Raw genomic sequence first — 11,156 nt, forward strand, 5'->3', positions numbered from 1 at the left:
AGAAGAAGAAGAAGAAGAAGAAGAAGAAGAAGAAGAAGAAGAAGAAGGAAGAAGAAGAAGAAGAAGAAGAAGGAAGAAGAAAGAATTCCCATGCCTTTGAGAGGCAGCTATCCTGACTCAACATCCCCAGGGCAAGGAAGGAGCTGAGGCAGTTGCGGGCCAGAACCTGGGAAGGGTAGGTGCGGGTCTCCCTGCTTCCTGCTGAGCGGCGCCAGGCTGAGAGGCTCCGGGAGCCCCTGGCTCTTGGAGAAAGTGTCCGTGGCCAGCAGGGGGCTTGAGGGGGAGCCCTGTGCTGGGGATGGGTCCTGCTTTGTAGGACAGAGCCCTGGGAGGGCAGGCAAAGAATATGATTGCCCAAAGCCAATCTGGAAGGAGATGACTGGGGGCTCCCCTTCTCCCTCCTAGCCCCCTACCCGCCCCCCCGTCTCTATCTGGGGTTTGGAGTCAGACTCTCCCAGAACAGCAATCTGGCCTTCTGCTTTGTCTTTCCCCGGTCGTGAACTGTGCCCCGGCCCAAGCAGGAGCTTGAGCAGAGAGAAACTGGGTTATGCACGTGGGGGGGAGGCAGAGACAGGGGGCACCATGCATGCATCCTTGTATTTGTGCCTTGAGCGGCCCCTCCCTGCAGGCTCGCACAGTGTCCCAGACACAGAGGTGGTCTGACACTCTCAGGCCTCTTGGCGTCTTTGTCCAGCGTGAGGAGACCACCGAGGAAACCGTCACAGAAGGCTCAGGGCCCTAAGGGAGTTGCAGGGGGCGGGCTGTGTGGCAGGCACCACCCGAAAAGTGGGCACAATGGTGGCTCCAGGCTGGGAAGAGGGTTGCTTTTTGGAGGAGGGGCTTCTCTGGTGGGCCTCAGAGGGTGACCGTGGAGTGGCTCATGTGGGGTGTCCTCCTGGCTCTTCGCTGGCAGAAGCTCCCCTTTCCTTCGCTGCCCGTGTCTTCTGGCCTCCAGGCCTTGCTGACTGATCCGGGGGTGGGGGGGCGCACCTGACCTGCTTGGCCCAATCAGAACGGAACAGCGCCAGATCGCTTGCTTCAGATCCCTGCTCCCTGACCGATGGGTTGGGTGAGCTAGCACCCACTCTGTGCCTCTGTCTCTCAACATGAAGTGGAGCCAAGTGCACCCACCACACCGGCTTGTGGGATCCCCCGCTGAAAAGCATATGGCACTGTGCCAGGTGCCTGGTGGGTGGCGGCACAGATGTACCCAGGAGACGGGAGGTGTCTTGGGTCTCCAAGGGCACAGCTGGCTGTGGTTCTGGTCCTTCCAAAAGGCTGACTTTTCTCTCGTTCTTGGAGTTCATAATCCAACCTGTGTTTTTATGATCAATTCTCCTTTTTGCCAGCATGGTGGTGTTGGGGGTGGTGGTGTTCTGTTACTCGCAATGGTGTCCCGGGGCGGGAGCGGGGGGCAGGGATGTGCAGATGGGGTGGGCTGGGGGATGCCTTCTAGGGCCCGATGGACAGGAGCAGAGCTAAGCAAGCTTGGGCTCATGCCATTCACCGGGAGCACAGAGTCTTAGAAGGGGCAGCATCCGCTGGGCGGGAGGGCGACCCGGGACCAGGCTGTGGGGGATCGAGGTGGCAGCCAGGAAGCTGAGTGTGGGCCTTGGCACATCGTAGGCACGCAAGAGGAATTAGCTTTCACCTCCTTGCCGCCTGACACTAGCGAGCCACTGCCCTCCCCTCCTAGATCAGCCTGTTCTGTAAGGGGGCGGTTGAACTAGAGGATCTCCCAGACCCCTTCCAGCCCAAGAAGCTGAGTTCTCTGGGCTAAGTGATGTGCGATTTGTGAAATGTAATAATACGGCTTATGCTGATGTAGGCACCCTTCAGACCCCCGCGCCGGCTTCATCCCACCCAACCCTCACATCCTAGCTCTCTGTGGATAGACGGGGACGTCGAGGCTGGAGAGGTGCCCACCTGCCAAACAGTAAGTGGCTGAGACACTTGTACCTGGCTTTTCTGACTCCAAATACCTTGCGTTCAATCAGTATATTGTTCCTGCGTATTGGTGGCCTATTTAAATAATGCTTTTTTCCCCCTTCTAACTGGTGAGTAACAAAATCCCCGAAGGGAAGAATCAGTCGGTGCACATAGACAGGACAGTGGGCAGGGAGGGAAAGAATAAAGGGCCGTCGGGGAAGAGCTGTGCCAGAGCCGTTTCCCCTTAATTGAGAAAGTGTTTGGAAAATACCCGCTTTCCTGCATAATGAAAGACTGGAGAAACCAGCTTATTTTAAGATACCATGAGCTAATGCATATGCATGTGAACACTGATGTGCAAGCTTGTGTGATGTCTGCCTTCTCATTTGTTTTCTCCGGATGTGTCTGCATTCAATATACATAACAAAATGCCTCCATTGTGGTCTGTTTCTCGTTTAAAGAAAGAAAGCTCAAGATTTAGAAACGCAGTATAGAACCAAAAGCTTTTAACTCATCCGCTTCATTAAAAAACAAAACAAAACAAAACAAAATAAAATAAAATAAGGCACCTGGTTTCCTGAAAAAGAGGTTTCGCAACGGTCCGGGTAGGCTGCCTCTGTGTGCAGCCCACCCTCCCCCAGCGGGTTGTTATTACTTGCCCCACAGAGCCTCCCTGGCCTGAACTTTCAAGTCAGTATTTGCTGTGTGGACACACAAGCAAAGAGCTCTCCCTTTAGAGAGAATCCAATTATCTGACCTTTTGTATCAAAGACCCATCTGGAGAATTTTAATCATTCCAGCAGAATGGAAGATTCCGGTGGCTCCCGGTTGGTCTCTGTGACTGCATTTTAAATCTCCATGATTATGCGGTTTTATTATCTCTCTAGGTAAACAAGGACGCTCTCTCCGAGATGCTCATTGCCAGGGCGTGTGGGCCGAGCGCCCTGTGGTCTTAGGAGGGGATGTTGTGTCTCCAGCTGAGATGGGTTCTGCATTGTATTTTAAGGGGATTAAATCGCATACATGCCCTTGGTTCTTTGGGCCCCGTTAGTATTGCTGACCTGGCTGGCTTAGATCCTAGGCCGGCACTGTTGCCGCCTGGCCGCGGCGCTGCTTGCGGTGAGCAACGCCCTCCCCAGGCACTTTCACCAGGCTGAATTAGCAGGTGTCTTGCCAGCCCTGGGGTGAGCAGGGGATGGTGGCCATGGTCCAGGAAAGGCTTGGGTGGAGAGGAGAGGTGTGGTAGGGAGGGGATGGGGACAGTGAGTATTTTCAACAGCGACCTGCCCAATTTCCTCCGGTTCCGGCGACCCTGCTCTACTAAGGGAAATGAGCTCTATCCTAGTGGCAGTGGGAAGGTTCCAAAGGGCTGTGAGCAGGAGAGCACGGGATTATAAACGTGGCTGTGGGGAGTGGGTTGGAGGAGGAAGGAGAGGAGGCAGAAGCAGCAGCTGGAGGTGACGGGTCTGCTCTAAGGCTGTGCTGGGGAGAAGGGTGAGGGAGATGTGTTGTGTGTTGGGAGAGAAGGGGGGTGTGTTCTGCAGGGCTTGGAGCTGGAAAGCAGCAGCGCGCTGAAGACAGAAAATGCCCAAGCCATTGTAAACACCTTCAATGAATAACAACAGTCTTGTAAAATTAGCTTCCATTTGTCATTGCTTATGCACAGAAACTTTCCAGGATTTTTCTCCTCCACAGTTTTAGTGATGCTTGAAAAATTATTTTGCTTGTTGCAGATAATATGCACACTCAGAGGCAGTTCCTTGTTTCACTGTCTCTTCCGTACTGATGTTCCACACCTTTTCTCTCTCTCTCTTTTTTGGAGAGACAGAGAGAGAGAGACAGAGAGAGAGAGAGAGAGAGAGAGTGTACACATGTGTATGTGGGTGGTGGGGTGGGGAGGGGAAGAGGGAGAGAGAGCGAGTTCCCAAGTAGGCTCCGTGCTCAGCGTGGAGCCTGATGCGGGGCTCGATCCCACGACCCTGAGATCATGACCTGAGCCAAAATCAGGAGTGGGACGCCTAACCTACTGCGCCACCCAGGTGCCCCAATACCTTTTCTCTTTTATGACTTAAAGAACGCATTTGATTCGTACAGTTCTCACACCGCCTTAGTTCTGGATAAATGGAAAAGCTTGGATGCTTGAGATGGAAAAGCAGCAGTGCATCCAGCCCCAAGTTTGCGTCCATACCTTCCCCAGTTAGTGCTTGCGGCGATGTGGCCTCAGCCGTGGCCGGGCACCCCCAGCAGAGTTTGCTAGAGGCTGACCCCACCCCACGGCTCAGCCCCTCACCCTCAACACCGAACGGTTGCAATACCCTCACCTCCTTTCTGCCTCCACGGCTACCCTGAAAACAATCCGTCCTGCTTGGTTGTGTCCCAGCTGCTGTGTTCTGCATAATAGAGGAACTGGAGTTCCTCGAGGTAGGGGTGAGGCAGAGGGAGGAACGGTGGAGGGGAAGAGAGGACCCAGGGACACATGGGGAAGATGAGAGAGTTTCTGGGGGGAGAAAGAGTTCCAGTGGCGGTGTGGCCAGAGACCCAGCACGCGATTCGGATGGAACTATCTGCACAAATTTTGTGTGAGCCGGCTGTTCTAACAGCAAAATCCACCCAAGTCGTGTTTCGAACCAGGGCTGTTCACTTGTTGCTCTCAGAACAGCCTGGGGGTTGGCTCTCCTGCACAGTCGCTCAGGGACCAGGGCCCCCCTGCCCCTCTCGGTCCTCATGCGCATCGGTCAGCGGGAAGGGAGGGGACCCAGAGTGGGACCTGGGCGGGGCTCTTACAGCTCAGTCCTGGGAAGGGCACCCTCACTTAACTTCGCTGAAATATATCTTACATATCATAAAATTTGCCCATTTCAGATGTACAATTCAATGCTTTTTAGTAACTTCGGAACATTTTCATCATCCCCTCCCCCCATAAGATCCCGTGTGCCCATTTACCGTTTCTACTCCATAGATCATTCCTAATTCACTTTTCATCTCTACCGATTTGCCTAGTCTGAACATTTCCTGTGAAAAAAAATCATACGACACGTGGTGTCTTTGTCTGGCTTCTTTGAGCACAATGTTTTTGAGGTTCACCCTGACACCGCTTGGGTCAGTCGTTTGTTCCTTTTCAATGCTGAGGAGCATTGTCCTATACGCAGGGATGGTGACAGGTTCCCTCCTGCTCCCCTTCCATTGGCTAGAGCTCGAGTCACATGGCCTAACCCGACCGCAAGGGGAGCTGGGAAAGGTAGTCCGTGTGCCCAAAGGAAGGCAGCCTAGTGTGAGCAGATATACCGGGCACTCCCTCGCTGCCTCCGATTACCCCAGTAAAAACCTGTACACATGCAGATGCCACACATGAGTGGTGTGCGTGTGTATCTATGGAAACCACGAAGTCCAGGTCTCAGCTGGCTCCATGAGCAGCACACGGTGTGCATGGCAGGACGTGGGAGGGGACACAAACCATACCTTGAGGGCCAGAGGTGATCTTGGGGACATGAACGTAACTCCTCCCCTGCTCTGCGAGACTGCGGACTTCCACGGACCCTGGAGGATCGGTTGGTGCAGATCTTACCCAGCTCCTCCCAGGCAGGAAGACGCATGGGTCACAATTAATGGAGTCCTTTCAAATGCACTTGAAACAGTTCTTGAGAGGGACCTGGGGGGGGGTGGCAGTTCTAAAGACATCTCTTTTGTGCTTTCACATTTCCACATCAGCAGCTTCTTGTTGACTCTGCTTAGCTGCTGATGCATATACATCAGCCCCCAGCTCAGAGTCTGGAGGCAGAATTTTAGAAGAAAATATGAACTCTCCTTACACTTGGAATAGTCATCAAGGGGGAAAACGACTTTCAGAAGAAGCGTGGTCTTTGTAGGGGAGGGAAAGAAATTGTACCCTTGGGCCCTTCCCAAAGTCGATGCTGCCGCCAGAAGCTAGGTGGGGCGGTGGGGGGATAGGGGGAGAAGCTACTGAAGAGCAGCCTGGGAGTTCTTTCAGGACACGTCTCACCCTGGCTCTCTTTGATTCCCAGCAGTGTTTTTCACTTAATATTAATCATTTGGCCAGAACGGGGACGCTAATTCCTTCATGGACCCGGGGAGCTTTCTGGGCCAGAGAATTCCATCACCTTCCATAAAGGCCCAGTTGCCCATGCCGACCTGCGGGTGGCCAGCTTCTCCTGCCACTGAGGCCCCGCGCCTGCTCTGCGGAGCTCACACGCTGGCCTCGGGTGCCTGAGACCCACCAAGCATCTTAATGACAGAAAGAAGTATTGCTCTTTCTTCCCTTCGGAGGTGGGCTGTTGGGAATGTGGCAGAGATCCTGTCTGTTTTCCAGAAGGTAGGGGCGTGGGGGTTATAGAAAATCCTACAAATAACTCTGAGGAGTCATCCGCAGATTTGCTCTGCCCCTTCCAGAAATTCTTGTCCAGCCACAAAGCATCTGGGGACGGTCAAGAGGAAGAGAGAGTGCAGCGGTGTTTTGCCCAAACTTTGCAGTCATTTCTTAGGAAAGCAGCTCCATTTTCTCAAGTCCTGCAAAATGGCAATGTTGAATGCTTGGCTTTCATACCTGGTTCAGTCCCCTTATTTTAATAAGACCCGGGGAACAGAAGTGAGTGAATCTGTGCCAGAGCTGGAGGTAAAACACTGCAGATCTTGTTCCGTGCTTTGAAAACCTAATTCAGCCCTCCTGGTTCCACTTGACACAAAGGAGAGGTGGGCAGCCAGTATTTGGATGGACTCTGCTCTGTACCAGCGACCGTTTTTGGCATGTTTCCTATGTTCTCAGGTAATCCCCCCGACCCACTAGGTGCACACTATTGTTATTCTCCTTATACGAACTGAGGAAATTGAACTGAGTACCTCTCCGGAGGTCACACAGCAGGCAGGAAAGAGAGCCGGGATTCGAACCCAGGTCCGTCTCATGCCCAAGCCTGGGTTCAGCACATCGTGGATGAAGGGTTTCTGACTTGCTAACCTCACAGGGCTCCCATATCCTGTGCCAAGCTGTGAAGTATTGCAGGATGGCCTCAGTTAGAAACAGCCACAGGTGACCAAAATGATGGGCTTCTTCATTTTTTTTTTTTTTAAGATTTATCTATTTGAGAGAGAGAGGGCATCTGAGCATGTGCAAGCAGGGGGAGGGGCAGGGGCAGAGGGAGAGAGAGAATCCTCAAGCAGACTCCCTGCTGAACACGGAGACTGACATGGGGCTCCATCCCAGGACCCTGAGATCACAGCTTGAGCTGAAATCAAGAGTCGGATGCTTCACCGACTGAGCCACGCCAGTGCCCCACGGTGGGCTTCTTTAATTAGAATTTCACAAAGGACCTGCCCCAGCTCTGGAGTCAGAAATGCTTTCCTAGAGTCACCAAGCTCAGAGACCCTTCTCCTCTGTGGGGCAGCAGGGGCTCTGACTCCTCCTCCCTCCAGGACCAAGGCAGGCTGTGTTTGTCTGTGCGGGTGGAGTAACCACAGTGAGCAGCCCCACCATGGCCTTGGCCCTGGACCCGCACTCACTGGGGCTGTCAGCAGTATCTCGGCAACCTGGCTTCAGCCCATTGGCACACGCATGCCCCAACATACAGCCAGTGGTGATGCTCTCATGATCCTGCTTGTTATTTTTCTCTGCACTCTGTGGACCTGAAATACAGCCCAAGGGAGCATTGGGCCTTCCTTGCAACCTACTGGCCACCTGAAACTTGCCTCTTACAGATCATTCTGAGATGATGCTCGGGTCCACAGAAATCCCTGGGGTGTCACATCCTGGTATTAGTATTATTGTTGTCGTTGTTGTCATCATTTGTGACCATACATCGCTCCACTTTCCAGGAACTCGTACATTCACGTGCTTTACTGTTAAAAAGATCATTTAGTAAAGATTAAAAGCATGAGTCTCAGAAAAATGTGAAGTGAATACAGGCAAGTTTAACTCAACACTTAATGAGGAAACCAAGAGTATGTTACCATCAGTTCAAAGGAAAAGTCAAAGAACACGCAAATATAGAGGCAATCGGGAATGCTGAAGTGAATGTAGAAAGAGAGGCAAAGCTGACGAACATCCATGGGGCAATAGTCAATTGCATTCTTACAAACAAAACTCATTTGAACTTCTAGGGATAAGCACCATTTGTATTGTTCTAAGTTTTCTTTAACTTGTAGAGTAGTCAGCTGGCTCAGACAACGAGAGGTGCAGACCCCTAAAAAATCTGATAACCCTGGCTGGGTGCATTAGGCAGGGCGCCAGTAATCCTTTCTCTCTATTTCAAATTCTTGCAAACTTCCCCGACGCCCTTATAAAGGTCTACCCACGTGTGTGCTTGTGAGCCATCATGCCTGCTCCTTCCAGGTTTGCATATTTGCGTTCCCTCATCCTTATCTCAGATGACGCTTGGCGGGGGTAAGTGGCCTGCCCAAGGAAAAGGCTCTTTTCCCCAAGGCTCTCCCCCAAAGGCAGAGGGGAGGTGAAGGACGTCTGAGGTCCCGTCTATTGCAGGTGCAAAGGTCTTCATTATAGCCTATGTGGATTTTGCATTTTATTCCCTCATTTGTCCATGTTGGGTTAAACATTAAAAGGATGTTTTAAAATTACTCAGTTATGGGTTGAACTGTGTCATCCAGAAAGATATGTTGAAGTCCTGACCCCTACTGATGTAGGAAAGATGTTAGGGTTTGAAGCCAACAGCCAAGAAAGAAATCTTGAGACATCTTCAGTGCAAAAATGTGGTTTCATTAAAGCTCGGACACAGGACCCGTGGGCAGAAAGCTGCGCTGGGGTCATGAGCAGTGGCCCGTTACATACTTTCAAGTTGGGAGGGGGTTAGGGAGAGCGTAAGTCCCTAAGGAATTTGGAAGCAAGGTTTCCAGGACCTTGAGGGGGCTAGCTATTGTTGGGAAATTGTCCTTTATTACTGTCTAATAAAACCTGAGTCATGAGACCCTTCAGATGTATATCGGAGGGTCATATGCTTGGGGGATGCTTGCCGACACGTATCTTGGGGGGTTTAGAGATAAAGGAAGTTTCCAAAGGAATTTCTATATGTTAAAGTAGACTCACAGGATCCCGGGAGTCAGGCTAAGAATACCTTTTGCCCTTGCAAAGTATTAACATCGAGGCAGCCGAGGTCCTAGAGGAACGTTGCTCTGCTTGTTTCAAGGACTTGTCAGTGGGCTATAGGTAGTAAGGAAATTTATTTTTTCTTTTTGTCTTTGTTTTCACTACTACCTCAGCATGTGACATAATTTGAAATAAGGTTGTTGCAGATATGAATTTTGATGGGGTCGTACTGGAGTCGGGTGGGTTCTTATAAATCCAACATGACTGGTGTCCTTAGAATAAGAGGGCAGAGACACCGCATGGCAGACAGGAGGGGAGAACGCCATGCGACGGTGGGGGCAGAGACCGGAGGGCTCCCGCTGTCAGCCAAACGACACTGACAACTGCCACCAAGCACCAGGGGCTGGGACAGGCAAGGAGCTGCTCCTCCAGAGCCTCCACAGGGAGCTGGGCCTGCCGACACCACCATACCAGACTTCCATCCTCTGGATCTGGGACACAAGGCCTGTCTGTCCTTTAGGTACCCCCATTCTGAGGGACTTTGTTATGGGAGCGCCGGGAAATGAGCCCCCACCGCGGAGCCCATAGACGCTTCCCAGAGAAGTGTGGGCTTTTCTGTCCCTTGGCTTCCAGACCCAGGGCGCGCTCATGTCCCGGAGAGCCACGGGCTGCCGCTTCCCACCCCGCCTCCCAAAATTCAGTGTCAGCTTTAAACTCAGAAGAGGACGGAGAAGAGCTGCTGACACACAAATGTTTCTTAGGTAGACGCCGAGGGATCCCCGAGGACTTGGAAATGAGGGAACGCCCATGTGACCACCATCCCGGCAGCCTTCCGATCAGAGGTGCGCACACCTGCCGGAGAGGGATCGCCGCTCTTGGAAGCTCCTTCGTGGGGCTGATTCCTGGGACTCTCCCAGAACGTCAGGACCAGGGCTCGTATGTCAGCCACGGGCGGGTCAGAGAAGAGGCACCCAAACAAGTGTAGGTGGCGCCTCCCAGGGAAGGAGGCAGACCAGGCGGCGCCTGTGGCCCTCTCGGGGGGGGGCTGCGCTTTTGGGGTGAGCCGGGCGCAGGGAGCTTTGTAGTCAAGACACCAGGAGGACGATGTGCCCAGCCAGCTCTGCCTGTGGAGGGGAAGGTGCGCCGGCCACCCTTCGGATGGCCTCTCTCTCCGTAGACGTGGCCTCTACACCACCCCAGATGCGGGTCTTCTGGCGGCTCGGCACCAGGCGCTGGGCCCAGCCCCACACATGCATAGTCTTCTTTTGATCCCAACAATCGTGTATAGCAGGGACAATGCCTTGCTCTTCCCCCATTTTAAGATGGAGAAATCGAGGCCGAGACAGATCAGTAACTTGCCTAAGGCCACACACGGGTCATTGGCCAAGGCAGGATTGGAATCCAGGTTTGACTCCAACGCCGGGCCCCTTCGACTTTGCCTCACCAAGAGCTGCCGCGTAACCCAGCAGGTCCAAACCCACCGGGACACAAGAGGGGAGATTCCTGAACCCTCCTGCCCTCCGCCCCAGGGCCCTGCTCTGTGCTGCTGTATGGCTTTGGCTTGAATACATGGGTCCTGTTTCCAACCTTACCCGAGGCAGGCCCAGGTAGAAAACATCACCATGGTAACCCTTGTTTCCGAGGGGCAGCATGTTGCTTCTGGAAAACATGACACCTTGGTTCCCAACACTCAGTGCTCTGTGGGTCTGCAGGGCGAGTTTAATTGGCATCGCTCACAGTTGGCTCAGTGGCTACGCTTCTCAGCTTTATGTCCCCGATGTGGTATCCGGGAGACCAGGAAACATGATGTGTTTGCTCCAAGAGAAGAGGGAGAAGGGGAGTTGGGTGTGTCATCTGCGTTGGCTCCAGGCTGTCTGATGAGAGGGGCTGGCAGGGCTGGTGCTCTGGCTGGGCTATGGGGACACCTGGGCTGGGTCCCACCTGTGTCCCCCCAAGGAGAGTCACCTGGGCTGGGTCCCACCTGCGTCCCAGATGAGGGATGCCTCCCATTGTCACCACCTGTTCCATGTTGAAACCTGGCATGACCCCCCCCCCAATTTCCATTGGCCCTCAGTAGACAGAGAAGAGAGGGGTGCCATCGATCACTTGAATGACGGCTATGGCAGACATTGCTGGCCGGTCAGCCAGCAGCGAGTCCCCTTTCTTGTTTACTGAAAGC

This window comes from Callorhinus ursinus, unplaced genomic scaffold (genome assembly GCF_003265705.2).
Source record: "Callorhinus ursinus isolate GAN/ISIS: 27379988/994484 unplaced genomic scaffold, GSC_fseal_2.0 scaffold58, whole genome shotgun sequence".
In the NCBI taxonomy this organism is placed as follows: Eukaryota; Metazoa; Chordata; class Mammalia; order Carnivora; family Otariidae; genus Callorhinus; species Callorhinus ursinus.